Raw genomic sequence first — 8,958 nt, 5'->3', positions numbered from 1 at the left:
CTGCCTGCCTGCCTGCTGCCTGCCTGCCTGCTGCCTGCTGCCTGCTGCCTGCTGCCTGCTGCCTGCTGCCTGCTGCCTGCTGCCTGCCTGCCTGCCTGCCTGCCTGCTGCCATGCTCCCGACCAGGATGATAATGCACTCCAGCCCTTGAAAAATGGAAAGCTCTAAATAAACTCTTTCATCTATAAGTTGTCTTGGTCAGGGTGTCTTTTCACAGTGTTAAAACAGTAACTGAGACAGTTTGTATTTCCTGTCCTGGCTAGAAAAATGCTTAATTACGTGAATGTAGATCTGTCTCAGAATTCTCTGATTGTCTTTTTTTTTTTTTCTTGCAGACTCTCACTAAGCTGCCCAGGCAGGCCTTGGATCAGATCTTCCTTCTTCAGCTCCTGAGTACCTGGGTCACAGGCTTACCCCACCAGCCTTGGCCACGTGCTGTCTTGATTCATGTAAATTTACAGAGAAGTTTGAAGTGAGGTCATGTGACCCTTCTAACTCCTCTCTATTGCCTTCAGCAGGTGTTTCTGGCTGTTCTGATCCCCTTCACGTTTCCACATGAAGTTTTGAGGGTGGTTAGCTCTGTGAAGTACTGAGATTTTGTTTGGGCTTTGCAATAATTATCCACATCATTCCGTGGAAAGTTGATGTATAGAGTTCTCTGGTCAATAGATATGGCGTATAACCTCCATTTCCCTAAGTCCTTTTAAGAACGGTTTATAATCTCTGAGAGTTAAGCGATTACACACATTTTGTTTTCTTTATCACTAATACATGGTTTTCTTTTATAAATGGCAATTAAGGTTTCATTTTTCTGGTGTTTCTGTCAGCATAAAAAGAGTGACCACGCCGGGCCTGGTGGCGCAGGCCTTTAATCCCAGCACTCGGGAGGCAGAGGCAGGCGGATTTCTGAGTTCGAGGCCAGCCTGGTCTACCAAGTGAGTTCCAGGACAGCCAGAGCTATACAGAGAAACCCTGTCTCGAAAAACCAAAAAAAAAAAAAAAAAAGAGTGACCACATGGTGGGGATTGGCAGGGCATGCTCATCTATCCTCTGCAAGGCCCTGAGTAAAACATAGCTACGTGAATAAAATAGAAGTACCACCATTTCTATGAACTGTGCCTGCATCTCAAGACCTTTTTAAATTCACTTATTGATTGAAACAGTTCTTCCAGAAGACTCTCGGATTTTCTACATATGCAAGCATGACCTTTTATTTCTCAGTCTATGTAACTTTGATTTCTTTTCCTTCCTATTATATCATCGACCACAAACTACATGCAATATTGAATGATGGTCATAGTAGCCATTCTTACCCAAGTGGGGTGTATGTATGTGTGCATATGTGTGTATCTATGTGTGTGTCTCTATATTAGCATGTCTGTGTGTGTATATCTGTATGTGTGTGTATCTGTGTTAAGTGTGTCTACATATGTGTATCTGTGTGTTAGTGTGACAGTGTGTTTCTGTGTGCCTGTGTGTATCTACATGTGTGTTTGTATTAGTATGTGTGTGAGTGTGATTGTGTGTGCCTGTGTTAGTGTGTCTGTGCGTGTCTGCATGCCTGTGTGTGTGCATTAAAAATGTTTTGGGCTGAAATAGTTCTTTTAATTGTTGGTGAGCTAAAAGCATTAAATGAATGTTAAATTTCACATTTCTAGTTATAAATGGATGTTAAATTCTGTCACTGTATAATTTTCCATTTCTATATTTCTGTTAATGTGGTGACTTACATTTCTAAAAATTCTAAGCTAACCTTGCATTCCTTAGAGTAAACCTCCCTGGGGAATAAGTTACTTTCCTTTTATTGAATTTAGTTTGACACTATTTGTTTGAAAATGTTGGGTCTGTAGTTACAAGGGGGGGGTTGATTTCTCCCTTTCTTTTGATAGTATTCGTACTTCCCTTATTTATTTAGGCTGGACTTGAAATCACGATGTAGCTCAGGCTGGCTTCAAACTCACAGCCAACTTTCTGAGTGCTAGCATCTTAGAAACGGGCCAGCACCCAAGACTGTGCATGCACATAGAAGCCCAGTGGAATCTCTGACTGTGATGCTAGGACTGGACCGGCTCATGAGTTAAGGTGGGATGTGCTGCGCCTGGCGTGGTACCACGTTCCTTTCATTTCAGTACTCTGGAGTCAGAGCCTGACAGATCTCTGAGTTCCAGGCCAGCCTCGGCTACATAGAGAGTTCCAGGCTAGCCAGGGCTTTGTCGTGACATGCTGTCTCCAGAAAGAGAAGGAGGTGGTGTGGGGTTGGAAGGGCTTCCTAAAAGAGTTTATGAAATGTTGACTTTTTAAACTTCTTTTTCAAATGTTTGATCTGGTTTACTGCTGAAGGCTTCCGTGTTCTTTGTGGTTAGTTGTTGGTATTTTTCATTTGTTTTGCTTTGTTTTCCCTCTGTGGTAAGGTTTTTTAATTAAATGTTTAATTTATTTTTAAAATGTTAAAGTATTCAGGGGTGGAGACGTGGCTCAGTCGGTACTTGTCTAGCATGCACGCAACCCTGTATTTGATCCTTTACACCATATAAAACAGGAGTGGTGGCTCACATCTGTAATCCCTCCCAGGCAGGTCAAGAGTTCAAGGTCAGATTCAGCCATGGCTTTTAGCACAAAGTGATTTGCACTTAGCCCGGGATACCTGAGACCCCACCACAAAATAAAAATGAATCGATTCTCACTTTTCCTGTTCCAGTATATTGCTTTCAAGGACATCTCAAGTTTTATCTGAGACAGTTGAAACTTAAGACATGAAATACATTCCTCTGGAAGGGCATATCCCTTTGGTCTCCATCAGGGTGCTGGGGTGCTGGACTGAGTCAGTCTCCATCAGGGTACTGGTTGCTGGATTGAGTCTGTCTCAGTCAGTGCTAGAATGATGGACTGAGTCTGTCTCAGTCAGGATGCTAGAGTGCTAGGCTGAGTCTGCCTCCTTCAGGGTTCTGGGTTCTGGATTGAGTCTGTCTCCTTCAGGGTGCTGGGTGCTGGTCTGAGTCATCTCCTTCAGGGTGCTGGGTGCTGGTCTGTGTCTGTCTCCTTCAGGGTGCTGGAGTGTTGGACTGAGTCTGTCTCTGTCAGGGTGCTGGAGTGCTGGACTGAGTCTGTCTCCTTCAGGGTGCTGTGTACTGGCCTGAGTCTGCCTCCTTCATGGTTCTGGGTGATGGTCTGAGTCTGTTTCCTTCTGGGTACTGGGTGCTGGACTGAGTCCTTTTCAGGCCTGAGTTGAGTCTAGACTTACTGCATCCTTAGTTCCATCCTGCTCATCACTCAGTTCAAATCCATTTGAGGGTCGGATGGGAACCTTTCCTTCCGCAGGTACCAGTAGAGTCTAGTCTTCTCTACGCTTTGAGTCTCAGCTGGGACCTTTTGGGGCTGCGAGTGTACATCACTTTACTTCAAAGACCAGCTGCTAGATTTTGGATCTTTGGGGAGGGTTCCTTACTCTGCAGTGTTCAGACCCCAACCTTCAGGGGCTCTCTACACCCAGACCCCTTCTCCTGCTGTGAGCAGTTGACTGAGTTCTCATTCTCGCTCCCCAGCCGTAGCCCTGCACACTCTGTTCCCGGAGGTCCTTGCCTCCCCTGACCTCTAACCTTTGCCCCTTAGCCTTCACACCACAGGGCATCCCAGGGAGAGCTTCAGTGAGCTTGTGAGCTCCCTGTGTGCCTGGCTCCCTGAGACTCCGCTCCAGCCCCCACAAGCTTTGTTCTCCCCATATTAATGGAGCCTCCCTTTCTCTCAGGGCAAGCCACTGCAGAGCCTGCAGGGCTGCCTGTCACTTCCTGGAAGATTATTTTGCATTTGTTTGTTTTTGGTCTCCTTGAATCCTTTACTTCTCCTCCCTGAAAGGATTTTCAAAACTACATTTTTAATAGGTGTTCCTGGCAGCATGGCTTTCTAGTGGATGCACAGGATTCTCTGTCTCCTGAGTGGGAGCAGACACCCCCAGTTGTTATTTCCTTATGTTCAAGGCTTGCATTGCGGATCTGCCTGTGGGGATAATTGATGCCTGGGGTGACGTCAGTGGCTTCCGGAGAAAACAGTTGTTTGCTTATTTGAAGCCTAGCAAACCTAAGAGCCCGCAGTCTGGAATAACTGAGAATCCACTTTCAGAAACTGAGGTTTGATGGCTTGAACGAGGCCCACGGAGTTCAAGGAGAAGAAACCTTGAGTACAGCACCTGTGCTGTGTACCTGGGACAGGTGTCACCGTCTCGGCCACTTCCGAGTCTGTCTTTTGTGCACTGGTCCCGTGGGGCTATCCAAACAAAGGTCCTACTTCTCAGCTGCCTTTGCACTGGTACCCGTGGCCAGGGCGAAAGTGGCCCAGGTGCCTGGCTCACCCATCACCACAGTCTGTTTTCTTAAGATCTCGGCCCATTGTCTTATGTGACATTGTTAGTAATCCCATGCTTCCAAGGTGGCAGTCTTTTGTCTGGTTAATCTAGCTGTCCCTAGTGGAGAGTATGTCCAGATCCCCAAACACTGCGCCAGGACCTGCCACCTCTTGTTTATTCTTTTTGTTTGTTTGTTTGTTTGGGTTTTTGTTTTTGTTTATTCTTTGTTTATACAATCCTTTAAAAGTGGCATTTTAAAATTTATCTTCCCTATTACACCTTCAATGGATTTGATTTCAGCTCCTAAGATTGTAACGTATTCCACAATACCTGGTACAGCCTGGTGCCTCTCTCTACTCCGGCTGCTGCTGTTACCTGTGCCCACCTTAGACTGTTCGCCTCTATCTGCTCAGTCACGAACCTGCCTGATTAACTGGGTAGCTTTGCTAGAACCTGATTCAGAGCTGCAGGGAAAACACATGGTCGTGCATGTGGAGCCCCCTGCTGGTACAGGAGGGGTCGCTCACTCCTGAAATCACTATGGAAGAACTAAAGCCGCCTTTCGGTTCACCTCAGTCCTCTGGCAAACCTGCCAGATTCCTGCTTCCTACAGTCACAGGCTAAAGGCTCCTGAGACCTCAGTCTTGTGAATAGCCATTCTCTGTGACGGCGCTGAGTCCTCCTCACAAGACAGGCACAGGGTGGATCTCAGCATACCTTATATCTCATAGGCTGGAGATGTAGCCCAAAGGTAGACTTAGTAGATGCAAATCCTGGGTTATGTTCTCATCATGCTTGAATTCACACACACACACACACACACACACACACACACACACACACACACCACACAGAGAGAGAGAGAGACAGAGACAGAGACAGACAGAGACAGAGAGAGACAAAGACAGAGAGAGACAAAGACAGAGAGAACCATTTATTCCTCACAGTCCCAAACCATGACAGATCTGAGCATCTGAGACCCACTGAGGAATAGCCCACAGAAGAAAGACAGGAACATGGCTGGGAGGCAGCTCCGGACGTGAAGTGCTTGCTTCCAGATCCCGAGACCCACGTAAAGGCAAAGTGCGTGTGACAACTCGCCTGTGATCTCAGTGCTCAGAGGACAGGAAATCCCCCGATCAAGCTGCTGCTCCAAGTGTTTGGGAAGAGACCTTGCATCAGAGGGACAGGGTGGCCCACACCTTTAATCCCAGCACTTGGGAGGAGGTAGAGGTAGGTGGATCTGAGTTTGGAGGCTAGCCTGGTCTATATAGAGAGAGTTCCAGGACAGCCAGAGCTGTACAGTGAAACCCTGTGAAGGGGAGAGAGAGAGAGAGACAGAGAGAGAGACAGAGAGAGAGAGAGAGAGAGACAGACAGACAGACAGACAGACAGAGAGACAGAGACACAGAGACAGAGACAGAGAGAGAGGAGACAACATTCTTGACTCTCTACCCTCCACAAACGTATGTGCCCACACATGCTCACACACATGCACACCACATGCACATATACATGAAAGGTTGGAAGGACAGAAGATGGAAAGGTACGAAGGAGCAGAGCGGGGCTTAGGAAGGAGCCAAACAAGAAGAGCAGCTCAGCTCTGCCAGAGTTAGCCCAACCCAAGGAACCTTTGAAGCAGCCCCAGGCAGAGATGGCTCACCCAGTGTGAGGGTGTGAGGTAACCGTCAGCTTCAGGCTCCCACTCAAGAGAGGCACACGTGTGGGGAGGAGAGGCCTTGGGGAGCAGGGGTGACTGCTCTGTGAGCAGCCGACCCTTGCAGCGAGAAGGAAAAGGAACACTGTCGCCAAGAAGGGGGTCTGGTGTGCAAGTGCTACCCCACTCAACTCGGTCTGAACACCTCCAGTGCTTGGAGGTGTAGCCTTCCTTCTACGTGCATAGGCACGCCCCAGACTGCCAGTGTCTTATGTCCTTCCATGGCACACAACCTTGTCAGGTCGCGGTCGTAACTGTGTCTTATGAACAAGGACAGTTGAGTGTGTAAAGGACATACTCCAGACTGGTCTTGAACTCTCAGTTCTCAGCTTTCCACTCCGGTTGCTAAAATTCCTGGGGGAATAGAGCCTAGATATATTTTAAGCTTCAGATTCATTGTGGGTATTCAGGTCTCAGGATGCTGCCCCTGGAGGCGAACCCTCTCCCATTTCAATCTCTCTGACACCAGGAGTTACCATCATGTCTCCCACAGCTGCTCTTGTGAGACTAGTTAGTCATTTGTTGCCCATGGGTATTGAGTTGTCTCTGCCCTCTCTCCATGTTCCCTTACAGACAATACCAGATGCAGTGTTCTTTGTCCCACCGCACAGGCAGGCACAGTGGCCAATTATTGTGGAGTTCTACTCAAGTCTCCCTATCCTTTTTCATGTCTTTGTGCTTTTTTTTTTAAGATTTATTTTATTATTTTTGTTTGTGAGTCTGTGCGTGGGTGTGTGCACATATATGTGGGTACCTGTGGAGATCAGAAAAGGACACTGGACCCCCCTAGAGCTACATGCAGCTATGGGCTGCACTGTTGTGGCTGCTGTAAGCTGAACTCTGTTCCTCTACATGACATGACAAGCAAGCGTGACTTTCTTAACTGTTGAGCCATCTCCAGCCCCAGGATTTTTAAAACGAACAAGCATATATGGATAGTTAAAATGGTGCCTCTTTCTCTGCATGCCCGGGTATTGGTTAGGGGTGAGTGGGGTTAATGCTGTTCCTGGTTCCTTACAGCCCCACAGTGGCACAGATGGCGCAGTGGCTTGGCTGTGCTGCTTGTGGGCAGGAGGGAAGCCCCAGGGAATGACCTCTTTCCAGAGCTGCTGTGCACCCATAGCTTCTTTACCATGGTGTGGTTCCCTGTCTCAGCCAGCACAGTAAAGGCCCAGCAGCCCCCTGAGACTGTGATGATAGCTGTCTGGGCATTGTCTATCAGGTGGACAAATGGAACTCTGGCCACATCAGTTATGACTATTTTAATTGTCATTTTAGGGCACAGATCTACTAGTTTATTTGTTTGTTTGTTTGTGTCTAAGTTAGGGTTTCCATTGCTGTGAAGAGACACCATGACCAAGGCAACTCTTATAAAGGCAAACATTTAACTGGGGCTGGCTTAGTTTTAGAGGTTTAGTCCATTATCATTGTGGTGGGAAGCATGGCAGCATGGGGGCAGACATGGTGATGGAGAAGGAGCTGAGAGTTCTACTTCTTGTTCCAACTGCAATCAAGAAAGGCATCCGCAGGCAGCTTGGGGGAGGGTCTCAAAGTTCACTCTCCACAGTGACACACTTCCTCCACATCTCCCAAGAGTGCTATTCCTTGTGCCAAGCATATTCAAACCACCCCCTGGCTCCATAGACTTGTTCAAACATATGAGTCTATGGGGGCCATATCCAGATTAACATAACGCAAAATATATTTAGTCCAACTTCAAAAGTCCCCATAGTCAATAGCAGTCCCAACAATGTTAACTATCTGTTGTTCAACTGCAAACACACAAGCAATAAGCTTAGCTTGCTGAAAATCACCACTCCCTTAATCTGTTTATCTCCTCAAACACAGGATTTAGCTACATCTCACTTCCCAGTGCCCATTTTGTATTTTTCCTTTCTAAGCTTGCTACACTTGATCAAAACACTCTTCATGGGGGTAAACCAGAGGATAAAGTCTATGCTGGGCTTTTCTGAGACTTCTGTCAATGCAATTAATCTGATTCTCTTCGCCTTAGCCTTAGCTTCAAGCAGACTCTTCAGACAAGGGCAAAATGCAGCCACATTCTTCATCACAGCTTCATAAGAACGTTCTCCAAGCAACATACTAAAATTCCTCTCCTCTGAAACACCTTGAGCAAGGTCTGCACCATTCATATCACCCTCCAAACAAAAGCAGGGTCAGGCCTATTACAGCAACACCCCAGTCTCTGGTACCAACTTCTGTCTTAGTTAGGGTTTTCACTGCTATGAAGAGACACCATGACCAAGGCAACTCTTATAAAAGCAAACATTTAGTTGGGGTTGGCTTACAGTTTCAGTGGTTTAATCCATCATCATCATGGTGAGAAGCATGGCAGTGTTTAGGCTGACTTGGAGCTGGAGACAGAGCTGAGAGCTCTACAACTTGTTCCAACTGCAGTCAGGAGAAAACTGTCATCCTTCAGCCTCTAGGGGGAATCTTAAAGGCCACCACTACCATGACTCACTTCTTCCGACAAGGTCACACCTTCTTGTAATGCCACTCCCTGGGCCAATCCACACCACCACATTTTGGTTTTGTTTTTCTGAGACAAGGGTTCTCTGTGTAACCTTGGGTATCCTCAGACTCTATCTGAAGACCCTGAACTCACAGAGATCCGCCTACCTCTGCCTCCTGAGTGCTGGGATTAAAGAAAGGCCTGCACCACCACCCAGCTTTCTTTTTCAATTTATTTATTTTTATTTTGTGAGCATTGTTTTTGTTTTTGTTTTTGTTTTGCCTGTCTGCCTGTCTTAAGATGTCAGATCTTCTGGAACTGGAGTTATAAACAATTGTGAGCTGACATGTGGGCACTGGGAATTGAACCCAGATCCTCTGGAAGAACAAACATTGCCCATAACTGCTGAGCTAACCCTCCACCCCCT

General features: G+C 47.0%; 1 protein-coding gene across 3 annotated transcripts in view; it reads right to left on the bottom strand.

The window, feature by feature from the left end:
* The window catches only part of Chit1 (chitinase 1), a 43,598-nt gene extending 35,115 nt beyond the window's left edge, over positions 1-8,483 (bottom strand). For all 3 annotated transcript variants that reach the window (XM_021198759.1, XM_021198760.1, XM_021198763.1), the window contains exon 1: positions 8,365-8,483. The gene's annotated coding sequence lies outside the window, so the exon portion shown is untranslated. The remainder of the gene's footprint in view (positions 1-8,364) is intronic.
* Positions 8,484-8,958: the final 475 nt, after the last annotated feature.

This window comes from Mus pahari, chromosome 5 (genome assembly GCF_900095145.1).
Source record: "Mus pahari chromosome 5, PAHARI_EIJ_v1.1, whole genome shotgun sequence".
Classification (NCBI taxonomy): Eukaryota; Metazoa; Chordata; class Mammalia; order Rodentia; family Muridae; genus Mus; species Mus pahari.
Note: the sequence above shows the minus strand (reverse complement) of the source record. Positions and strands in the feature narration are given on the sequence as shown.